At 40.6% G+C, this 25,087-nt stretch overlaps 1 protein-coding gene across 2 annotated transcripts in view; it reads left to right on the forward strand.

Annotated features, from left to right (window-relative positions):
• Chrm3 (cholinergic receptor muscarinic 3) overlaps positions 1 to 25,087 on the forward strand; it is a 426,898-nt gene that overhangs the window by 223,042 nt on the left and 178,769 nt on the right. For both annotated transcript variants that reach the window (XM_027948040.2, XM_071619697.1), the window contains exon 4: positions 6,908 to 7,004. The gene's annotated coding sequence lies outside the window, so the exon portion shown is untranslated. The remainder of the gene's footprint in view (positions 1 to 6,907; positions 7,005 to 25,087) is intronic.

The following is a 25,087-nucleotide window of genomic DNA, read 5'->3' on the forward strand; positions in this document are numbered from 1 at the left end:
ATATTGAAATTTTTTCTTAAACATGAAAAACTGTTTTTTTACCTCATCTCCTCTTCTTTTACTCATCAAAAAAAAAAAAAATCGAGATTGCACAGTGCACCTAGCATTGAGGCCTCACAGACCTTGCTGATTTCCCTCTCTGCTCAGCTTCCCAGCGTGTCTGCCGCAACTCCGCCCACCCTCGCCCCTCACCATCTGTCTTGCTTCTACCTGTTAATCGTCTTGAAACATCAGCCTTGGTGTTTATCAGTGAACCCTTCCTTTTACCCTAAGTCACTCTTCCTGACTTTTCTACTCGAAAACCTCTTCGAATTTGAGTTGATTGTTCTTTTCGTGGCATTGCCGTCCGTGACATCTCAAAAGCCTGCATCTCCCCCTTCCTCCTCCTCTTTCCTGGGTTTGCCTCTGGATTTTTCTTTTGCTTGCCTGTCTTCCAGCATGGTTATCCCTGACACCAAGTATCCTGCCTCTCCTGTAGATGCTCACATTTCTTTCTACTCTGCATCTCCTCTCCTGTCACTCTCTTAGCCGTTATGCAGGTAGGCCATCTTTATATTTTGATCTTTAAATAATCTCTCCAAGGCTCAATTTCTGTGTGTCACTAACTGCTGGTCTCTCTGAGTGAGCGAGCCACTCCCACATCAGCCCAGTATCTCTAACACAAATCCATTTACTATCTTCCCCAAAATTCACAGGCATATGCCCGATGCACAGACACATTTCTTTCCCTTTTAATCTCCAAGGAATTACTATTCTCCTAGTCCTGTGGCCTTATAAAGTATATGAGTCGTCTCTCGTTGTTCTGCATCCAGTCATTTGAGGAATCTGGGGAAGTGTTCTCTTCATGATGCTCTTTGGCACCTGTCCCTTACCTCCCACCCCTACCTGATCTCTTGCTGTGTGCTATCTCCTGAGTGTCCTTGACCCCCTCTTCTTCTTTCCTGATTCCCAGTGTAATAGCTTCCCGTGATCCCTCTACCTCAACACTCTGGGTTATGGGCTGAGTGTCACTCACCTTTTTGACAGGTCTTCAACTGGGACTGAAGTGTAACATTAGAACTTCAGGAGGAAACAGAAGCACAAAGTGGAGATGTAATTTCCTTCAAGTGGTGTTGCTCTGCGTGTTCCACCTCCCGTTCAGTCTTAGCAGTCCAGCTGCCTGGATCTGCTCTGCTCTGACTTCCACGCATTTCTCTGTGATTCCAAAGCCTGCAAAAGGTTTTGTCTCCAAAACCCTTCTGCCAAAACCATGCTCGGCTCTGCTAGATCCAACACCAATGACCTTCCTTTCCTGTCCTCTGCTCTCTATTCCCAGGACTGATGAGAGCAGAACTCTCTGTCTCTGTGTATTGTCCCTTTGGAACTCTACCACAGGCCCTTTGTGTCTTCTGCAGCCTCATGCTATCTGCAGTCAGTGCTTTGTGTGGCATTACTTTGAAAACTGGGGGTTTGTGTAGAAATCCAATTTCATTTGGTTTTATTACTGCTTAGAAATGCTCTTCCTTCATTTCAGGGCAAATGCACTTTCCATATTTGATTTGGCCTCCCCTCTTGAGCCTCTTGCCCTTTCCATCTTAGAGCATTATTTCCAGGTACATTTTATCTGAAAGTCATCTTTGAGGCTTCTACTCTGAGCTTCTCAACAGCTCCGCCTTGTCCTGGGATAAAGTACAAATTCCTGAAGACTGGCGTTCAAGGCTCTCCCCAGTCTGGCTTCACGACTGTGTCCTCCAACTCAGTCCTGCTTTCCTCTCCCTTGTCACAGCACACCGTCCTTATTCTTGGTGCTCAGGCCTGGTTCTCATTATCCTTCATCCCGGAAGCACTTTCTTCCTCTTCTGATTTGAATTGCACTCCCAAATCACGTTCCAGCTGAACTTCCACAAAGCATTTCCCTCCCCCGTCTATCCTTGATGAGTCTGGACCTTTCCCACAGCCCCACAGCACTGGCTGCCAAGGTCACACTTTATGGATTAGCCAGGTAGGTGGATAGACAGACAGATACATCCATAACATATCTATATGTGCATTTATGCAAAACTCTATCATCGCACTTATGATATGGTTGCATTTTCCCCAAAAGATAACATGTACTTCTTAAAACAGGGATAATTCACACTTCCACATCCCACAAAGATATTAATGAATGAAGCCTTTATTCCAAGATGCTTTGCAGGGATTAAACATAGAACACCTTGGAAAATAAACAAATGTGACATGTCGCTATTCCAACAATCTTTCTGATCCATGTTCTACAGCCAGACCCTTTTTCCTGTACCTCTTTAAGGTTTTATTCTAAAGGTGAGACATTTCATAAGATACGAGTTGAAATTCAAAGGAATGTGTCTAAAAGAAACAGAGTTCTGCAGTAGTAGAATTTTGCATTGCTGGGACCCTCAACCATTCTGATTCTTAACTGTTGAAATGAACTCCCAGCCTTTCCAGAATGTGCTGGGTTTTGGAGAGCAGCATTCTAATTCACCTCATCAGCCTGCATTTGCAGAAGTTTATGTTCGTGTTGGTGATTAGGACAGGGTTTGGGGCCATTCTTGCTCATCAGAAAGACAGTTTGGGGTTTTATTCAAAGAATGGACAGTTGTACAGATAATAGGATCAGGGGGAAATGCCATTCTCCATTTTAAACAGCAGTAGGAAACTGGAAAGGACATTAATTTCTCTAAAGGGCAGCCCTACTGCATGTCGAACACAACCTTCTACATCTTTAAATTAATTGCTATTCTGACTGCTTCATCCTGAGCTTCAGTCTCACTCAAAACTCCATGTGGCCTCCTCAGCAAGGAGCCTGTTGACACTTGGTGTCTGGTCAGGAGCAGCCTCAGCTCTTCGGGACACAAACCCGACTCATCTGACTGTGAGCTTGGAGCCAACTTTCCCAGAAGGAAGGCAAGAATTCCAAGTCCTTTAAAGGGAAAAGTAGGACAAAAATAATTAGGCCCAGTTATCTTTCCCTTTTAAATGTCCTGTGCTCTCCCTTCCTTTGTCTTCATGATCTTGAATTGGTTTCTTTGTTCTGTCTTTTGCGGACAACTTGTTGAGTGGGCTTGCTCTGTGTTTCTCCACATGTTATTTCATTTTTTCCAAGAAGGAATTTATTACTGCAAGTCAGACTTTATCTTAAAAAAAATTATTTGCTGGATATGTTGCTAAGAGCATAAAAATTCATTTTTGTTTAATAGAAAACACTAGATTAAATATCCTCAAATTATTTAAATTGGGACCTATACATATGCACAGGTGTGCTCTGCTCCTTCACTTTTTCTGAAGCAGTTGGTCCGTTTTACAGCCCATCTGATGTGTGGACCTCACAGTTCACTCCCTGCCCACACCCGTGCGTTTGTTTTGACTTTAGCCATTCCTATGCAGTTTTAGTCTTCATTTCCTAAGACCTTTTGGGGGGAGGAGGGTTAAACATCTTTCTCGTGTTTTTTCTGGACTCCTCAAACTCCAGCCACCATTTCTGCATCACAGTGAGGCTGTCAGACACGGCCTGAGCTCTTTCTCTGCCCACTGTGCAGACACTCCTTGGAAACACAAAGCCCAGATACTGGTTCCCCATCTCTTCTTCAGCACAGCCCTGCAGGGCGTGCTGTTCAGGGCCTCAAACAGTGATTTCACAGATTTCGTACAGTTTTCTAGGTGGTTTTTTGTTTTTTTGTTTTTTTTTAAGGATGGGATGCAGGTTACATTCCATCCTGTTACACTGTCATGACTGTCACTGGAAATCCAAGTCAATTTTTAACTTATTTTCATTGGTGCTTCATAATTATACACGAGAGAGAGGCTTGTTTCATATTTGCACATGCACACAAATGACAAGATGATTTGGTCCGTTTTGCTCCCCAGTACCTCCCCTTTCCCTCCCCTCTTCCCTCCTCCTGGTCCCTTTGCTTTCCTGTTCTCATCTCCATTAGATTTTTCAAGAGATTCCCACTACCCACCCACCCTTGCTTTTCCTTTCGCACTTCCATGTATGAGAAAAGCATATGATCTTTGACTTTCTGAATTTGGCTTTTTTCACTTAACATAATCCCTCAAGTTTCATCTGTTTACCACAAATAACATAATTTCATTTTTCTTTATGGCGAAATAAAACTCCATTGTGAATCTATAATACATGTTCTTTGTCCATTCACCCATTGACAGACAGGTAGGCTGGTTCCACAGTGGGCTATTGGAAATTGTACCACTGTAAACACGAGTGTGCATGGATCACTGTTGTATGCACACTTTCATTCTTCAGGATAAATGCTGAGGAGTGGTATAGCTGAGTAATGGTGATTCCATGTTAGTTTTTGAGAAAAATTTTCTAGGTTTTTGTTTGTTTGTTTGTTTACAGAGAGCCAAACCTGGAAGGCTCAAGTCAGATTGTAAGGAAGGGAACTCTTCAGTTTATCACATCTGGGCTGCCTCTCTTGGTAACAGAAAGCACACCAAGAAAGAAAAGGGGAAAACATGATCCTCCTGAGTTTGGGGAATTCTGCCAAATAAGAGTGGCGATAAAGGACAGGAGACAAGGCAATCTGAATGGTGCCACAAAACTGCCCCACTTGAATTTTATTTCAGAGAATGGAGGGGTTGCTAGTAAAAAGAATGGACCAAGACAGGAAGCTGTGTTACCCTGTGCTGAACTTGGTAACTTGGGAGCCCAGCCCGGTGTTAGTGGGCACACAGGAAGTCCTAACTCTCCTGCCCTCTGCTTTTGCCCCTTTAGTTGCACCTATGAACCCTTCCACTCCAGACTTCTCACATGAGTCATCCATTCAGCTTCTTTTCCTGCAAAGACTTCTAGACCCCGCCTCCTCATTGCAGAATTGACATTCAGAAGGACCAATCCTCAACCTCTCTAGAGACCTGGTCTCTGGGTAGGAAGTGCAGAATTAGACTGCAAGTCACTGAGGTCAGATCTGTTGACCCCAAGAATGTACTCAGGTGTTCACCAAATGGGAGGGACTTTTGAAACAAACATTTTCCAGAAACTACTCACATGAGAGTGCTGTGCCTAGTTCAATTTCTTTTTTAAATGCCTTATCAAAAGATTTCCCCAGAAAGTTGTTTCTTGAAACATTTTGGTTTGTTAGTCGACTTCTTTGGTTTCAGATAATACATTAGCTTAGTCTTCTATCTATTGAATCCTGCCCAAGAACAATAAGCTTGCTTTCTGTGGTAACAAATATAGTTTGGGAAGCAACTGTAGGACCAGATAATTGCTGGAAGGTACACGGCGGATGTGCTGCCATTTGGACTTGGTCTTAGGTGGGGGTCTGTTTTCTAGGCTTTATTGCTTGTTGTCACCTGGAAATTGGTTTCCATCTCAAAGGGATTTGTTAGCAGGAACTTCCTCTTTAAGCCATCACTCTTCTTTAACGCCAAAATAAAACTTAATATGTTATAAGGCAACAGAAAGCCTCTGACAGTCATGTCGTTTCTCGATTGGAAAAGTATGGAAAATCTAAACTTCAATCTTCTTTCATGAGGCAGAGAAATTTCGGGGCCCCCTAAAGATTTTCTAGTCTCTCACCTTCATGATGAGAAATTGAATGGAGAAGGAATTTTCTGGGCAGTTATGTGTCAGGAGTTTAAAAGGAAATAACGGAGTGAGGGTGGAGGAAGGAGGAGAGTCTCGCTGGACCTTTCCGGCTTCAGCAGTTGCTCTTCTCCTCCTCTGGGGAAGCCTGTGGGCGCCTTTAGGTTTTTTTTTGTTTTTCCTACGCAAGCCTCTTCCTGTGTCATGGACAAGGCTCCTTCTTGTCTGCCATACTCCTGTGGCTGGGCCACACAGTCCCCATTTTCACATGTACAAATGAGCACCAGCCTCCTTTGCCCTCTGAGCAGTGAAGACTCAGGACTCAGCTTCAAGACTCTCTGCTCTGTGGCATCGGTGCCTTCCCCTCTGTACCTTGGAGAGGCCATTGCTTAGTGCTCCACCCCTGACCTGGCATCACTTATGTCCTGCTTGACTACACAGGTCTTTTTAAGGACAGACCAAGCCCTTTGCATTTTATGCTCAGTGGCCATTGAATGAATGATAACTCAAATATTTGTTGCCTTGAAATAAACTAAATTATTAAGGCAAGTGGTTCTTAAGTTATTTGCTATAAAACTTAGGAGAGAAACTCACCTCACACTTAGCTTTGTCTTAGTCTGTTTTGTGCTGCTATAACAAAAATGCTGCCGACAGAACAACTTATACTGGGCAGAAATTTATCAGCTAACAGTTCTGGAGGCTGGGAAGTCCAAGACTGGCCTCCAGCACCTGCTGAGGACCTTCTGCTACTTCATCACATGGCAGAAGACCCTGGTGAGGTCACATGGAGGAAGGCTTAAGGGTGAGGGGGCAAGTGGGAGGAGGGGCACAAACTCGCCCTTTTATTACAGCATTGTGAAAAGCCCTCATGACATCATTGCCTGATCACCCAATAGAGGACCCACTTCCCAATACAATTACAATAGCAATGACATTTCAACATGAGTTTTGGAAGAGAGAGATTCAAATCTTAACTTCTTTATACATGTGATGTGAATATATGAGCATTGTGTGGATTGGTTAGGGTGGAAAGCTTATGAAATGCTTGCAGTTATTGCAAGTTTGAAACTAAGCCCAAGTGGCCCTGTGTGAAGACCACAGAGATGCGTCTGTGTCAACAGACAGGATTCATGAGCTCGTTGTTTCCCTATTAATGGCTGCGGAGCTCTCAGGCAGCAGGACAGTGACATGCATCAAGAAAGACTTTCTTGATGAAATACATTTGGGAATTGCTGGGATGCAGCCTCACTTAGGAAATCTACCATTTTAACTAAAATTCCATCTCCAGCTTCGTGATCTGAGTGTCCTCCTTGCCCTATTATCTGGTTCAGACCTATTTACTCCTTCCTTGTTGATTTTCAGCTTTTATGGTGGCATGGCACCTGGTTTCTCTCTCCAAGGAAAGTCCAACCAACAGCCCTTGACACACTGGATTGTTTGATGATCCCACCTGAAGTAGGTATGTAAACCTTCTGCGCCCGCTGGCCCACTCGCCCGTTCTGTGAGCACGCAGGCTCTGAGTGCAGGGTGTGCATCTGTTCCCATTGACTACCAAGGGTGGAATGTCTTGTGCAGAGGCCATGTGTCAGAGATGATCCCTGTCTTTCCTACCTAGAAGTTCGTGTGTTGACATAATGATTCCCGAACACCCCTTCATGTTCTTGGTTACATGAGAACTCAAACCAAAGAACATCAGTTCCAAGAAAGGACAATTCTATACTTGTGTGGTGGGCTGGGGATGTGGCTCAGTTGGTAGAGTGCTTGCCTTGCATGCACAAGGGCCTGGGCTCAACCCCCAGCATCAAAACAAACAAACAAACAAAAAAAAAAACAACCTATGCTTGTATACTTGTGGGGTTCTGAAAACAATAACATTTATCAGCACTCTGGAGATCAAATATGTGAAATGGGACTGTCACCCTGGTATGTTTGTAAGCACAGAATCTGTAGTTTAAAATCCTGACAGATAGATACCAGCTTCTCTCTGTTCAACAAACAAAAACCTAGTTCAAGTTAGAGAAAACTGAGTAACACCTCGGAGTCTAAATGACTATGCACTTGAATTAATGAATGATTCCTTGATCTCTAAGACTTTGTGATAATTTCCCCCTTGGTATATCATGACATAAATATGACATAAAAACAAAAGAATGCAATATTATTGTTCAGTGAATCCTCTTGAAAGATTCTGAAATTGATTCTCAAATATGTATGTGTAGGTGGGTGTATGTAGGTACACACACACACACACATCTATAAACCTTGTAGCTCCTGAACCAATTGCATTCAGATTTCTTGGATTGCCTCTATGAGATACACATACATACACACATATCTCACTATATCTATTACATAATGTGGGGGGTATGGAGATACTTTATTACAAAAGTCATTGCTTGCTTGTATTCAACTTGCTAAAATATTATCAGAAATACAGCATTGTTGAATGCTAATATAAATTTAGAAAAATGCCACATCTCTATAAGCTGTATTTTTCAAAAGGAAAACTCTATAATGACTTCCCTGCTCATGCTAATTTTGGAAAAAATAAACAAACAACAAGAAAAAATACCAGTCTGCTAAAAACTGAGTTTGGGAAGTAATGCAGGCTTGAGAATTAAGACCACCACCACTTAACTATGACCTTGGGAAAATTTTTGTACATTCTTAGAAAGATTATTATTATTTAATTCTGAAAAACAAAAACCAAAATGAAAGAAGGGAGAAGAAAGGAGAAGGAAAGAAGGAAAAAATGAAGGAAGGGAGGGAAGAAGGGTGGAAGGATAGGAAATAAACCAACCCCAAATTGCTATGCCCCAAATGTGCCTGATCACCTTTTTTCTTAGTGAGGTATCAAGTAATTAATGGCCATGTTTCAAAGGAATTTCAAAGAGTTCCACATTCCATCCAAAATAGAGTTTTACCACCATGACTTAAGGTAGATGTTTCAACTAGTTGCCTACTTGTTAGATATATCTTAATTTGTTTATTTTGTACTTATTTTGGGCTACACATAATTGATATATGTGATGTTAAAAAAAATGCCGAAACATAACACAAGGACACTCACAGGAGATCTGAGTTCCCAGCCATCTCTTCCTCTGTCAGTCACTGTACAACTGAACTGCTGCTCGAGACAGGAGTCTATTGGTCCTACAGACGCTTTCCTCTCCATCCTCTCCCCATGTTCAGCCCATCTGATTCTCCACAGCCCACCCTGATCCTGAGGGCTCATCTTTCACCTTGAAAAGATACTTGTGCTTGGAATTCCCATCAGAATATTAAATCAACGCCTCCAACACTGAGGCTGGGGCTGCAGAATTTTGAAGAGTTCCTCAGACGATTGTGACATGCAGCCTGTCTCCCATTTCTTCACGGCTCTCTGTGTTGGCAGTCATCACCCTTGTCCAAGCCACACTCACCACTTCCTTCTTGGACCGTCTTCCATGAAAGTCCCTAGTTCTCCTTCCCATTTCACCTCGTCCCTGCTCAATCCATCCTAGGCCCAGCAGCCAGAGTAATCATATTTATAGGAAAGTATCAGTTAATTCTTGCCTAATAATAGTAATAATAATAATGGATAAGGATCACTTATACATTGAACAAAGAACCAGAGTTCAGGCTTTGCCCAAGGCCACAGTCATGGGGGCATTAAGTTTTAGGAGGAAATAGAGGAAAGGGTCTAAAAGCAGCAAGTGAAGAGACCAAGGCTGATCACTCCGCTCCCTTCTCTGGCCTGTTGCCCAATCTGACTGTTGGATAAATTGCCACCCAATCTGTGTCCCCATCTCACTTGACCATCAGGAGCAAAGAGATATTATAATTTGGTGGTGACACTATTGCAAGACTAACTTCATGTCACAGCCTCCAAATTTCACTAAATGTCCTTCCTTTGTACTTGAATGATTCACTTAGCAAAATAAGTTGATCTTGGTGAATTTTCAGGCAGAGTCACAGAACCAAAGGTGTCTCCTGCTTCTCAGACACGTGGACAACTGTCCTTTTCACCAAGGGATAACATAACTCCTAACATCCACCTGAACTACAGCAGGAACAGACTTTTCTCTAGGGACTACCTAAAGTATTATTTCAGCCACTACACTTAGTCTTCAACCCCTAGCATGGTATCCAGTGCATTTCCCATCGGAAGAGAGGTGACAGGGGTGTCAAAAGAAAGTTTTCTTCAGAGAAGTCACCCTGGGAGGCATAGTGATGTTATTGCCATCAGGGTTTAGAAAGGAATCAAGAAATTCAAACCCTACCAAAGCTGCATGGAAATCTGGGTCCACGACAGCATGCTGGAGCAGGACAGTGACAACTTTGACTTCATACTGGTGACAACTTTTGCCTTCACTTTAAAACTATCACTGTTTTACAGTTTACACTTAAAAAAAAAGTTCAAGGCCCTGTGTTGAAACAATAGTGAAATTGTTCATGTGATGTTCAGGTAATTGAGACCAACCAAGGCAGGTAGACAGCGAGCTGGTATTGAATTAAGGCTGAAGCCCAGCTGCTTCTTTACCCTGAGCTGTTTTCATTAGTGAAGCGGAAGTGCATTTGGGGACCTAACTTGACCAAAGGATAGGCCTGTGCAGAGCTATCCTGAGTTTAAGAAAATAGTTGTCCTTTTAAGTTTTCTCTTAAATATTTATTTTGGGATAGAAATGGAGACTAAAATACAGAGACACACAAACATACTGAACATCCCTGGAGACATATTATGGAGCACTGCTTATTCATGCAATGTCTTTCTGTTCCCTTTGGGGACCAAGACAGACTGGCCTGTGTACAGCTCCTTTCCATGGTGAACAGAGCTGTAATGAGGTCACAGATTCTTTTCATGCAGTTTTGGAAATTTCTCTGAAAGGACTCAGTTGGTAATGGATGCCCCTTACAATCTAGAGTTACATATTAGCACAGGCAAAGCTTTTCAAATAATGTAAAGCCATTTTTTTTCCCAAATGCCTTGTGTCCCTGAGTGTCTAGGTTCCAAATAAAGGAAGATTAAAATCTCTGTAAAATCCATCATAGAGCCACCACATGGAACTGTCAGCAGGAGGGGAATTAATGGCGTCTGAAATGGACCTTGGGTTGAACCTACTTCACCTTGCATGTTCTATTACTTTTTTCATTTGCCATTAATTCCCTTTAATCAGGGAGGTTGGCTGAAACTGAAGCACCATTGGTTAGGATTCATTAAAATAATCTAATGTAAAATGGAAGTGTATTCTCTTTTTATTACAGTGTAGGCACAATATGGACACTGGAAAATGTTGAGTTGGTGGTGAAGATTTGTATTACTTTATGTTGACACACCAAATGACTCAAAAAATATGCATTTGTCAGTAGATACTTACTATCATATCAACTTTTTTTTCCTTATTCCTATCATTTTGGGGCACTTTATAGTAACTCTTAAGAGTGATTATTTTAGAAGAAATGGACTCTTCCAGCCTCCTCCATGCTTGGACCATGTTAGACTTCTATAAATACTTGTGGAGTGAATAAATGGATAATTCAGATGCATTTTTATTTTAAACACAAGCAAATTAAATTACACCACAGCTGGGAACAGACTTAACCAATGAAATTAGACACACAAAGCAATGAGCAATAAAAATGGAGATTCGTCAGGTTATAGACACATCTGGGAGGCTCTGCTGAAGCAAAGAGCTGGGCATCACTTTTAAAGGACTTGGACAGAGCCAAAGGCCACAAAAACTAATATTTTTGTTAGCAGCTCATCTTGATTTTACTAAGGAACGGCTACCTGCTTCTCATTTCTCCTTGCCCAATATTTTTTTTTTTTTTTCTTTAAGGCCTTTTTTTCTTGTTTCTGCCATTTTGAGGATATATTCTAATCTAAAGAATCCTGATTGAGGCCTCTTATCTCTAACAATTTTGCTAGATCACGTGAACAAACACTAAGAGATGAATTTCTATAGCTCCTTTTAAACTGGTCTGATACAGAAGCAGGAATACTAGTAAACTGTCACATGGCTTCTGCTCTTATCCAGCCAGGTAATAGATATCTGTATCTACATATCCCACTAACGTAAAAACATTGCTTTGTTTTTCTTTTCCCGAAACTATTTTACCAAGCCGGTTTTCAACAAAGATGTAATGACTCAATTCTTTAACTTTCTTCAAAGCATCATTGATACGATGTTTATAGTCTAATGCTAAGGTGATTCACGTGGAGTAAACAGCCTGTGCCTGCTTCATGCTCGTGTCCATCTTCCTCTGAGACAGGTGATATCGAGAGTCCATGCATTTGTGGTCTAAAGTGCCTTCATACAGTGGGTCAGCAGTTCCGTGGTGACGGAGTGAGCTTTGCCTCCAGCGGTCCTGGTTCACATCCTAGATTAAAACGTGCTCGTTGCGTTTCCTTGTTTCTGGACTCATCCTCTGCATTCCCTCTCTGCCTGTGAGGACAACAGGGCCCGCGTAGGGACTATTGAGAGGACCCAGTGAAATGAAGCACACAGAATGCTTGCTCCATGGCTAGGCAAGGGAAGAGTCCAAGAGTGGTGATTTTAATAGGCATTAAAAATTTGCTTTTAATACAAACATTTTTAAGTTTTTGAAAATAATATTTGCCACTAACATTTTGAAGAGACTATATGTCGTTGAATTAGTTTTTATTCTAAAGTCTAATTATATTCTCCTTTCCTATATCCAATCTAAAATCCTAAAGTTACTTTTAACCTTTTCCTTGGCTTTTTCTTTTTTTTTTTTTCTTCATTTATAAACCACTGGACTGTGTTTTCTCAATATTTTAAAATGTTTACTCCTCTTTCTTAAGACACTCTTATTGCAATAATATTCGAATTTTTATAGTCCCAGAGACTTGTGTTTTCTCTGTCTTACTTTATACATAGCATATAACTATATTGAGGTAAAAAAAGTATTAATGGAGGTGCTTTTGTGAAATACTTTAGGGGATTAAAAAAGATATTCAAAGAGCAGAACAACTCTTCATAATGCAGGCATTTCTAAAGTCCTTAATCCACTTTGTATTCTTAGGATGGTGAACCTGGCAATGCAATATCACCTATTCTCTTGGTTTTGATAGAATGAAAGAACATGCCACTTTGGTTGCAGTAATATGATAAATTCACCATTGATTAAATTACATTCAAGACAGCTAATCAAGGATTCAAAGACTAGAATATGAAGATACTTATGAGAAGATATTACTGTATTTGTTAAAAAAAAAAAAAAAAAATATATATATATATATATATATATATATATATATATATATATACATAAATTATATATAATTCTCCAGTTCTTTCCCTGGGAGTGTTTAAAACCATTAAAGTGAAAATGTGACTTATTCGAATGTTACCAATAATTTTGTTGAAAATACAAAATGAGATTTTTCTGTTTTTTTTTTTTCCAATTAAGAATTTTATACTGAAATGTCACAAATTTAAGTTGCAGGAGGAATGCAGAGTAATAAAATATTAATGTTGTTGGCTTTGCTTTGAGAACTTCTTTTGTGCACAGAAAGATTTACATTAGAGTTCAGGCTATGTAAACATCTGCATAAAAGAGTAAAAAACAGGACTAAAAATGTAAATGTCTCTAATTAGGATTTTTTAATAAGAGTGAAAAGAATCGTAAAATAGCAGTGCTTATGAATTAGATGTTTGATTATGCTTCACATTAGAAGACATAAAAATGTGATCCAAATATAGCAAGCCTATCTGAAGGAGGAATTTCCTTTATTTCATCAGTGTTGCACTGTGTCTTCAAAGAATTCTCTTCCTCTTTCAGAGAGGCCCTGACTCTGAGATGTTTATTGACTTCTGCCTGTCCTGTGCCAAGCAGCCTTTTAGGCCCTTTTAGGCACTAAAGTCGGAGCCTTTATAGGGTTTGTACTCTAGTGAGGGCACAGAGAGTAAAGAGAGGCACATATAAATATGCAGAGTCTCCAAGGCAAGGGTATCTGGAGTTGCCCAATTAGGAAAGATTTTGGAATATTCCATCTTACCATATGTCAGTTCAAAGCCTGGGAAATCGTAAGCTTGCCCAGGAAGCATATGCAAAGTGATAAGGGACCAGACCCTGGGGACTGACTGCCCATGCTTCTGAGCTCAGAAGGTCCTAGAACATGTTCACAGGGTCACCTCACTCTCAGAGAGAGACGCGGAATTCTGGGATAGAGTTCTCATTTTCTTCAAAGCCAGTACGCTTTTTTTTCCTGCCATACCACCCAGAATCCAATGGTTCATATTCCTGTTTGTTTCCATGGTTTAATGTGAAAACAAGTTTGGAGGAACATAATTCCTGCAATTCCTGAATTGATCCCAATTAGGCAAAATAATTACCACAAAAGGCTATATGAACATAAATTGAGCATGTTTCATGAAGAAGTACTTTCTAAAAAAGAAATTACTTAAACATAGGAGTATATGTCTTAAAAATTAGCCCTTTATGAAAATTCCCAATAAATGATTTTCTGGGTGCTTTGGGGAAAGAGATATATACAGATGTTTTTGCTGGTGCTCCTGAAAGTTCAAAATAATTGTGTGACACGCAGTGGCTGAAAATTTTTAAACATATTTATGTCTAATTCATCTCTTTGTAACAAAATACTTCAGTATATACTTGCACTGTCCAGGGAGACAGGGATCCAGAGGGTTAAGGAGAAACTGCAGAGTGCCTGAGGTTGAAACATGATGATTAGACCCCAGCTGAGGGCAGCAGAAAGCAGAAGCCCTTGGTCAGGCAATGGTCTCTAGGCGGGATCAAGAGAGCCACAGTCTTGCTCCTCTGGGTACAGCTTGTCAGGCTCCAGCACAGAAGCTCTGGGGCTGGGGCTGGGTGCTGCTGGAGGGATTCACTCTGAGGCTGAAGAAGCCAGAAGATGGTCCCATTCAGGGAGCAAGTCCTCCAGGGTCATAGAGAGGGAGCTGGGCAGTGTGGACCTGGAAGGGCTGGCTCCTGATTTCCCAGAAGCGGCTGGCTTTCCTTTTAAACTTGTAGGATCCCATCAGACTTGTAGGAAGAAGCACTGGTAAGTGAATGAGGAACTCTCCAGGGTTTGGTTCTGAGAGTCATTTTTGAAAACATTATGGAAATGCCTCTGTGTTTGCTCAAAGAATTGTACCTCACTTGGTGTGTTGTTCTAAGAATCTCCTGATTCTTAGAAAAAAAAAGAAGAAATAATATTTTAAAGGTCAGAGGCCACAAGCTCCTTATCATGGAGCCAAAAGGCATAGATAATAAAGTCATGCATTCCATTTAATTTAAAGAAAATGTCAGTTTGAGAAAGTAACTAGTAAGCCATTATCTGAAGATAGATGAGAATGATATTAAGCTGTGTCCCTCATGTGTAGCTGGGGATCTCGTCATATAGTAATCCATCCATTTCACATTTTAAATATTGTTCTAGAGAGAAAACAGCCAATCATCATTTTAAATGAATTCTAAATGTTTTGTGTGGTGTTCCCGGTTTCCTCTCAGTCATGATGACGTCTCCTCATTTGGATGTGTGCTTGAACAGTGGACAAGTGCTTCTCTCCACATTTGAAGTAGAACGTCCACATTAGCTCGAGGCTTACAGCCTCCTCGGGCACAACATTTGAGGATGTCCCCTGATGACCAAAGTGTCTGGAAAGATCAGTTGTGAAGCCAGAAAATCAAAGAATACTTATTTCAGTGTTTTGACAAGGCTCCTGAGGCAAGAGGTCCCAGGGAACCCGATGATCTCAAAATGAATTAGTAAAGTCGAATGTCACCAGTGTCTCAGGTCAGTTCCTCTGGACGCCTCTCCTGGAATCTGCTCCAGATTCTTTCTGTTGAATCTGAAAGGTCATTTCAGTTTGGGGCATCTTGAGCAAAACAGTCTTGTCTTCCAGATAAATAAATATTCAGAGGTTGGAATCAGTCCAGCCATGAGATGAGTTTGGGCGTCTGTCTTTAGAAGCACTTGACCCTGTCAGTGATGATGATGCTGTTCATCTTCCTGAGAATTTTGCATACACAAGGGCTAGGCTTTTCTCTGGGGCAGAGTGTGCATGGAGTCTAAAAGAACTAATGTCTGAGAATCAATACTTGGGAATTTAAAATTTAGCTAGAGAAGATTTCGGTATAAAAATAATCGAAGGTCTGTGGTTAGTTCCAGTGCTGAAAAATGAATCCCGCTTGACTAAGAACTAGCAGCTGAGGTTAGGAAGGAATTACTGGGTCTCCTGGTTTTGAATTTTTGTCAGCTACCGTCAAAAGAGTGCAGGGAGCACCAGGTGATCCTTGTGCTGTGTTCAATGCTGATGAGACCCTAATGAGTATATTGGTTCCATAACTGAGAAAAGTGAGTCTTTGAAGATTTTGTGCGATAATAAAAAAGATGAGTAGCAGAACAAAAGGCAGGAAAAGTCATGAATGGGAGGCACTTTGCCAAGAGGAAGCTCAGCAGACTTGAAGCTGGTGAACAGCTACTTGAGAGAAGAGGGTCATCCTTATACTCTTTCTGCAAGATACAAGGCAAGCGATCACAGGCTGGAGGTTGTTATGTTAGAGGAAGGAAACAGTTTCTTGAAGGTGGAACTTGGGAAATAACAGGAGTGAGAACCAGAGAGAATGTGACATTTAATTTTACACCGCGTTGGGCCAAGGAGAAGTTAGAATTTTCATCTGTTTGATTTGGCTCTGGTGCATCCTGACTTCAGATTGACTCTTGAATCTTTTCCAACAGGTTCCATGAATTTTATTCACACAATCCACAATTACACATCTTAAGTGCATTGAGGAGTAAGAAGCCAGATCATGTACAGTGTTTATATTTTCACACTGTGCAAGGCACACCTGTGCATTACTTCCTTCACACTGCTTTGTAGAAAAGCCCTTTGGCCCCCTACAAAATCATACTTATATAGTTTAAATTAGACTCTCTCCATCCCCTTGTTGTTCACAAGATACTAATAGTTTTGTCTTTTCAGAGTGTTACGGACTGAATTGTGAAACCCCCAAACTTCCTATGTTGATGCCCTATCCCTGATTTGCCTGATTTGGGTGAAGGATTCTGGGGAGATAATGAAGGTTGGATGAATTCATTAGGGTGGGGCACTAATCCAATAGGATTGGTGGCCTTATAAGAGAAAGAGATCTTTGTCTCTCTCCCCAAAAGGACTTGCCATAATTGAGAAGGTGGCTTTCTACAAGGTAGTAGGAAAGCCCCTCCTAGGAACTGATTGGCCAGAACCTTGACCTTGAACTTTCCAATCTCCAAAGCTGTGAGAAATAAATGTGTATTTTTTAAGCCACCCAGAGGCCTTTTGTTATAGCAACCAGACAAACCCAGAAGAGTTAGCTCCTCAACTACCATAATCTCATTAGTCTTGAATTGGTTTAATTGAGAACTTGGAGAAGGCTTTTCTTATAGTTATCTCCATTCAGGTCAAAGAAGAGGATTTGGGGTAGCTAGGCAAGGTGAGATGGTGAGGGAAGGCCCCAGCCAGTCCTCACTCCCACGGGTTCCCATTAGAGCCTCAGGTCCTGCGTGGAGGGCAGTGGAGAATGCCTTTCATTGGGACTTGGTCAGAGCTTTGGTGACATGAGATTAGTGAATTTATAGGTTTTCCTTCAGCCATTGCACCTGATAGAGTTATTTTTCTAATGTGAATAAAAGGCATAAAAGACGGGTTACTTCTGAATGATAAAAAGTCGTGTTTCAGGAAGATGGTTTCACAAAGCAATAATTCATACATGAGATACTTGCATTGCAATGCAGTGAGCTTTATGTTGTTTGTGTGGTGTGCGGGTATCAGACTGTTCAGTGTGTGTGGAGTTTAAGAAAATTAAGGACAAAAAAATCAACACACAGAAATTTAAAACCTACTTGGAGATGATTTTTTTCGTATACCAAAAATAGTTGAAGGTTAGTTTGCAGTTGAAGGCTGAGTGATCCAGTGCCTACCTTCAGTGCCACAGGCTGTAAGCCATGAAAGCGCTGAGTTAGGGACAGCACTGTCTGAAAGATCACTCGAGGACGTGGACTTCCCCACCATGTTTTCCTGTTTAAAGCATTTTGTTCATGTTTTTGCATTCATGTGGATTGTAATAGCTGCTCAGTCAATGTCCTTTGTGAATGAATGAATGCCAAAAATGAAAGGCTGAAATGAGTAATTGCTGTCAATCAAAGAACTGACTCAAAGACTAGTGATTTGCTACAGAATTTATAATTGAATGTAGAAAACTCTTGATGATTCTAGTTAGGTACAGTATCATCTGGAAAATTTGGGGATTCGTTGGGACTGGGATTTGTTGAGCTCTGAAAATTGCCAGATGAGTCAGTTAAGGGTGAAAGATACTGTGTTTTGTACAACTCGCGGTGACAGGGCATGAACTCAGGAAGTCTGGGTAGCCTGTTGTAGTTCACGCTCCCTCGTCCATGAGCTCCTTTTCTCTCTCAAACTTCTTTGGTTCATGACAAATGAGATTAATTTGAGCCTAAAAACTATGATTGCAAAGAAGGCAATGTTTTCTTAAGATTGAAGTCACATAATGACTGTAAGAACCTCCTCTGCCTTGCTTTCTCCCAGGGCCCACAGAGGCTCCCAGGGTCAGAAAGAACTGGTACAAATCATTTGTCAGAGGTTAATGGGAAGCCCAGCCACGGCAAGCGTGGGATTATGTCTTTGTTCCACACAGGGACCTTGTGCGAATGAACCATACAAGTTCTGAACCTCTTAAATGAGGCTTGATGCTCCAGGAAATAAGAAAGTAAGTCTTTGGCATTATTAGGAACAAGTATGTCACGGAGTGTGGATTTTTGCATGATGAGGAGTCAGTACTGTGTTGCTGGTTGATGTTACAACAGTAGAGATGATTTCTCTCCTTCTGATTCCTAAGTGTTTTACTTCATTTTTACTTTGAGATTCTGGGATTAAAAATCAAAGGGATTGGGGCTGGGTTGTGGCTCAGTAGTAGAATGCTTGTCTAGCACATGTGAGGCCCTGGGTTCAAACCTCAGCACCACATAAGATAAATGAATAAAATACAGCTATTTTAAAAAATCGAAGGGATTAAAGTGCTCTGGTTTCTTGCACATTAGTGAGCATATAAAAGTGGAATCAAGCAACGAATTCTGAGTCATTCTTTATTCTTCAACATAAAAAAAACTGAGATCTAAAATTATCATACTAATCTTGAATTATATCTTTAAATAAAAAGTCATTATCCCTTAATTACGGTAACAGTATACATAACTACTTTTAATAAAGTCCTACACTTTTATTTTCATCAGTGTCATTTTTCTTACCTTTTAAAAGCTATATATTTATTTTTCATTGACGTCTATCCTGCAGACCAACTGGGGGACTGGAGGATAATAAATAGAAATGATGACTCAAGTAAAATTAGGATTGATTACTAAAAGATGTTTCTATTTTATTTTTAGAAATTTAAATTTATTTTTGGAAATGGTATCTTACCATCTTATCTAGTATTTTGTACAGTATCTTACTAGATGATAAAGTACTAACAAATGAAGATAGATAGTATTTTATGAATTGTTACTTGGGCAAACCTAGTGTACTGTTTAACATGTTGCCACATTGAGATTACTGTGCATTTAGTTTGTTTCTCCTTCACAAGGAATCTGGGAGATGGTGGGTGCCAATGACCAAGTCACCCTCCTTAGTGCTGTGAGCTCAGCTACAGTCACTCTTTGGAAAGAATGCAGGCCTGCGTTCACCTTATGAGCTTTGGTGGTGAAAATTCAAACATGGACTGTGAGAATTTTAAAAACGATTGTTACAGTTATTTGAACTTATTTTCTCTCAGGGTAGCCATATTCACAGGAAAGAAAAAAGAAAGGAAACATTTAAAATTTATTTTTAAGAGAGACTTTCCATTATCTTTGAAATAGTTCAAGTTTGTTATTTCATAGATTTTTGAACTAGAGTTAAAGAGTTAATTTAACTTCATCTGCTCAGAGACTAGGCTAGAGAATACCCACAATTCATATGCCCTAAGTATCTCAACATCCATTTATCTTGATTTTTTTCTTAATGAATGGATTGCCTCTGGGGGCATCATTATATTTGATAAGGATTACCTCTAAATTAAACATTTTCTTTATCCTTTCCATGTATGCAATAACACATTCCCTCTTAAGAACCTTGTTGACCTATGGCAAACACACATGCCATCTTAATCAGGTGGTAGAAAAAACATAATTGGGCTTGAGGTCAGAAGCCATGATTTCTGTTCCTAATTTTGCTGTTTGCCCAATTCCTGGCCTTGGGTAGTACCCTTAACCTCCCCAAACTCCAGTTGCTGTATCGTTAAAACGGAATGCTGCCTGCCCCGTGGCTTGTAAGAAAATCATACATGAAAAAATATCAAGTGCCGTCTTTTTGGTAATTGAAAGTGCTATAAAAATGTAAGCTGTCCCTGGGGTGACAGCATAGGTGCCTTGGTTGGAGAATAGACACTGGTGTTCTCCACCTGTGGTTTCACCTGCCTTGTGGCTTAGGGTAAGATCTTTAACCTGTCTGAGTTTCAGTTGTCTCATCTTTAAAATGAGACCTATGAGAATGCTCTCGTCGCAGAGGCAAAGGGCAGAGAACACACATAAAGCATTTCTAGCAGAGCCTGGCAGCCGTAGGCGCAAAACCCAATTAATATTTTCTTCTTTAAATACACATATTCAGCAGCATACTGGCCCACGTCTGTATTTGGCATTTGTACACACAGTAATATGTATCTTAAGAAGAAAATGGTCTTTTATGTTCATTTTAATGAAATTTAGTTTTTCTGTTCACTACTGAACAATATGTATTCACTGTAAAAACTCAGCCTGTCCACAGAAGTCTCAAGAAGAGAACAAAACCCACAAGCAATCCAACTACCCAAATATAATCACTGTTGAGCACATTTTTGAAGGAAAAACTATGGGAACACCAACAATTTTAGGGAAAATCAGAGCTGTTGACAAGGACAGAGCATGGGGTACAGAGAAACTAGTCCCTAGGAACAGATAGCAGTTGAGGGGGCGGTTTGGGTTGTATAAGGGCAAGGGAAGTGACAGGAGGCCTTAGGAGGGCTCAGAATGCCTTTGCTGGTCTTGTGCCCCTGATTGGGGACAGTCACATGATCTCACTGTTACTGCCTTAGTGTTTGGCCACTTGCTGATGGGAATGTTTCCAAAGCCATTGTGCACCAAGGCCCAGAGACGTGGTGAGAGGCCAAACAGGACACATGGGAGCCATGTTCCAGAGATGGCACTGAATTCCTTGATGCCTTCCCCTGTGGCACCAAAACCCCCCATCCTGGAGGATATTAAGAGGGGACCAGAAAAACAAGGTGACTAAATTGGACGTCCCTACTTTATGCAGACAGAACTAGAGAGTTATTCATACTCGGGGGCAATTTTCAAAATGACTCTGAAAAAGAAATGACAAACCAAGTTTGTCAGATTCATTTTCTAAAAACAGGCATTAAGAGGTAATTATTGTTTTGTAAAACTGTTCACCATGACAGCCTTGTGAATGCTGTGATGTCTGTACTTGACATTACTGTATAATTAAGGACAGATTATTTCAGATCTTCAGAAATCACTTTCCTATTTCCTCTTAAAGGTCATTATTCCTAAATCATTCATCTAAAGGGAAATATCACCGTACTCGAATAGCATATAGGAAAATAGCTTAAGAGTGGGTTTATTTAGATGCTGCTGTAATTTAATTTACAGTTGTGACCCCTCAAAAGCAGGACCATGACCACCTGATGTCCTGACGTTCTGGGATTCTGTACAATGCTTCCTCAACAAGGAATGAAGTGAATTGATCGCCTTTCTTATCTTTTTGGAGGGATAAAATGTATATTGCTCTAAGGCTATTAAATTTATCAGCAGTCTATAGGACTTAAGATGCACTTCTAGTCAAGTATTCACATATTTAGCAAAAGTTGATTTTTCTGAATAAAAAAAGGATATTAACTGGGGCTCGTGCCATTGTTTGGGGAGGAATTCCACTGATTTACCCATCTTATCCCTAGCCATGGAGTCCAGGAACTCACTGCAGAAATACTGACTTCAGTAAACAGTCAGGAGGGGTGACCCTGTCTGCCAGGATCCTCTTGCCCCTCAGAACCTCTTGTGCTACAGAACTAGAAGAGACTTCCCATCAGTTGTTCTTGATGAGTTGATTCGTAGGCGTATTCTCACAAACTTAATTCTTTTAGAACAAGTTTTAATGTTATGTGTACATATTAATTAAGAGCTGGAAATAACAGGTTTTAAAAAGAAAACCATTCTTAGTCTTATCACAACAAGTGAACCACACTTAACCTATTGGTATTTTTCTTTGAAGAAATTTTTTCTATGCCTAAGTCTTTCTCACCATAATTTTAATACAATTGCATATGTGATTACTGTGTTTTTTAATTTAATGCATTAAAAGCAGGCTGTGCTTTATTACATACTTTTGTAGAACTCATTGTTGGGTGGTATCAGGTTGAATTGTGTCCCTCCTGAATTCATATTTTGGAGAGAAGTTCCCAATATGATCATGTTTGGAAATGGGACTTTTAGGAGATGATTGGGTTGGATGATGTCACGAGAAAGGAACCTTAGTCCTATAGGATTAGTGAATTTATAAGAAGAGGCACAGAAAAGAGGTCCTGTGAGAAGGCAATAAGAAGGTCACTGTCCACACACACAGTAAAGAGAGCCCTCACTAGGAACTTAATGAGCAAGCATATTGATCTTGGCCTTCCTGCCCTCCAGAACCCTAAGAAAAGAATTTCCATTGCTTAAGCCATCCAGTGTGTGGTATTTTTTATAGCAGCCCCAGCAAACTAAAATAAATTGCTATATCATGAATCACATGCATGTATTATTTTATTACTTCTGATTATTTATACTAATTAGTATAATGAGGATATGCATCTTTATGCATAAAGTACTTTTCCATATTTTATGCTATTTCCTCATGCAAATTTTCAGAAGTGGAATTATTTGATCAAACATAACAGCATTGCTTAAATGTTTGTAAGTTTGTTATACTAAATCATATGCCTAAAGGAAATATAAAAAGTATATTTCTCCTATTTAGCAGTATTGAACATGAAAACATGACCCAAACATGTAGTTCTAAAATATCAGAACTACATTTGAGAAGAGCCTTGGGAGGTAAAAAAAAAAACAAATTTTGGTTTATTTTCTGTTATCTTTCCTTTTTCCCTGCTCTAAGTTCTTTTTTTTTCCTATTTAGCAGAATTCTATTTTCCTTCACCCTGGAAGGAAAAAGAATCCTGGATCCCTGTGCCTTCAGACTGCTGGTGCGTACTTGCATGTAAAAGGGCTGATATCTGGCAATCAGATCTCCATAGAGGAAATGCTAGTAACAGCCATCAGGCTCTTTCCTCATCGGCTGTGTCCCTTTCTGCGGGATACCAGTGTCCTCTCCCGTTCTCCGCTTCTGCGATCTTGACATTACACAATGTTAGAATCTTAGATTTGGAAAGAATCTCTGAGCTACTGATGTAACTTCCCATCTAAAGTAAGTTATTCCCAGCCAGGAAAGTATTCCCAGCCAGGGTTCATTTCATCTGGGCAGGAGCACTCTTAGTGACAGGACACTCACCATCTTAACGGGCGGTCTAATTTACTGATACCCATCTCTGCCTGTTGGAAAACTGGCCAAAGGGCAAGTCCAAAATTCTACAGCTTCTCCCATTAATATTGATACTTCCCTCTGGAGGGATCAAGAAGAGAAAATCCAATTCCACTTCCAATTGATAACCCTTCAGAAGCTAGAAAACAGCTATCCCATAAGCCTCTTCCTAACTGATGTTACCAGTTCCTTCCCTGTCCCTTGGGTGATATGGCTTTGAGTTCCATGAACATCCTGTCACATCCAGAGTGTTGTCCATTGCTGGCATGTTCCTGTTAAAGCAGCAGTCCCATACCTCTAGTCTGCATCCTGGCTTTTGGTCTTTGAGTATTTGGGAGAAGATAAAAAAAGATCTAAAGGCCTTTATGTCTTTCACTTGCCACATCCTCTTACTCTCAGATGTGTTTGCTCATCTGAGTTACTGGCCGACTTTGGGATGCAATTCCATTTGTGACCTCTGTCTCGAAGGGCAGCTCGCTCCACTGAATGCAATCCTGTGGATCTGAACTGCTTGGAGGAAGAGAGCAGCCAATGTCCTTCATTCCACCCGTGGACTGGAACCAACTTGAGGCTTTTATCAGCTCTTCATACGCTTGACTTTTACTTATTCTTCAAATATCTCTTTGATCATAACTGCAGTTCCTAAGATGATGGCGGACTTCTCATGCTCTCTTCATGGGACGGAATGGACTGCAGAAGGCTTCAGTCTCTATCCTGGTAGCTATCAGGTTCTTCTTTATTTATTCTCTCCAGTGAAAGCTGCCCCTCTTTCCGTTAGGTCGAGGGTTTCACCAGTAATGACCTCTCTCGCCCAGGTGGCTCTTTCCTCTAACTTCTAATCTCCCTGCATAACATTACCCGATCGTCTTCCTAAAATATCACATTCATCAAAGTGTTCTCCCAATCTTTTCATGGACTCCAGTTGGAAATGCAGATTCCTCTCTGTAGAGCGCATGTCTCTGTCACCTCACTCCTTCCTAACGGGAGCACTGAAGGCAGCCTGGACTCCCAAAGTCTTAACTACATCTCAGCCTCACACCATTCCTTGCTCATGCTTTCTTCCACCGGGAATATTCTTCTCTTTATCAGCCATCCAAAAATTTATGTATTCTTCAAAGGTCAGATTTTATCCCCGTTTCTCTATGTAATTTATTGACTTAGGTACACATTAATCAACCGAAGTCAGCTCCTTAATGTCAAGGTAATGAGCATCTTGTTATCACTCCCTCACGGCAGCAGTTGTTCGTTTTCTCCTTTGGGGCTGGAGAGGAATTTTCTGGAGAAGGGGAAATGTCATTTAATGCTTTGGCACAAACTACTTTTCCTGAAATAGCACTAAACAGATGGTGAATGCTTGGTAAATATTGCTCTCTGGTTGGTACATTTACCTTTTAAAGGAAGATGGTGCTTAAGTCAGTCACTTATCTTAAAAATTTCAGGTTGAGGGTAACTTTTGAGGCAATTGGCATTCACCCAGCCCTTCCCAACAGTGCTTCTGTAGTACTTCCTGCTTGTCCCCAAAACATGGCTGCCTCGAATGCAGTTCTGCCTTCATAGCAAGGGAACACACTGTATGTAGTTCTTACCATTAAAACTCTGAGTGCAAATTCTCCCCTTGGCTGGATAGTCTCTCTCTTCCTGCTGCTCTGAGCTGGCATTCACAGATGTCACTCTCAACCTGCTTCTTATGCTCTCACTTCTATTCTAGAAAAGTAAGCATTATCTTTTCCCTCTCAGAGTTCTTTTCTTTTCCTACTTTAATTTCATGGGCATAATATTTACAAAATTTTAGTTATAGAATCTCTTGTAGGAAGTCCCTGTCTTAATATACAAATCAGTTTGCATTCATTGGATTATTTTGTTTTGAGTAGTGTGAGAAACGTTTACAAAACTCGTATGTCCTATATCT

Source organism: Marmota flaviventris, chromosome 12 (assembly GCF_047511675.1).
Source record: "Marmota flaviventris isolate mMarFla1 chromosome 12, mMarFla1.hap1, whole genome shotgun sequence".
Lineage (NCBI taxonomy): Eukaryota > Metazoa > Chordata > Mammalia > Rodentia > Sciuridae > Marmota > Marmota flaviventris.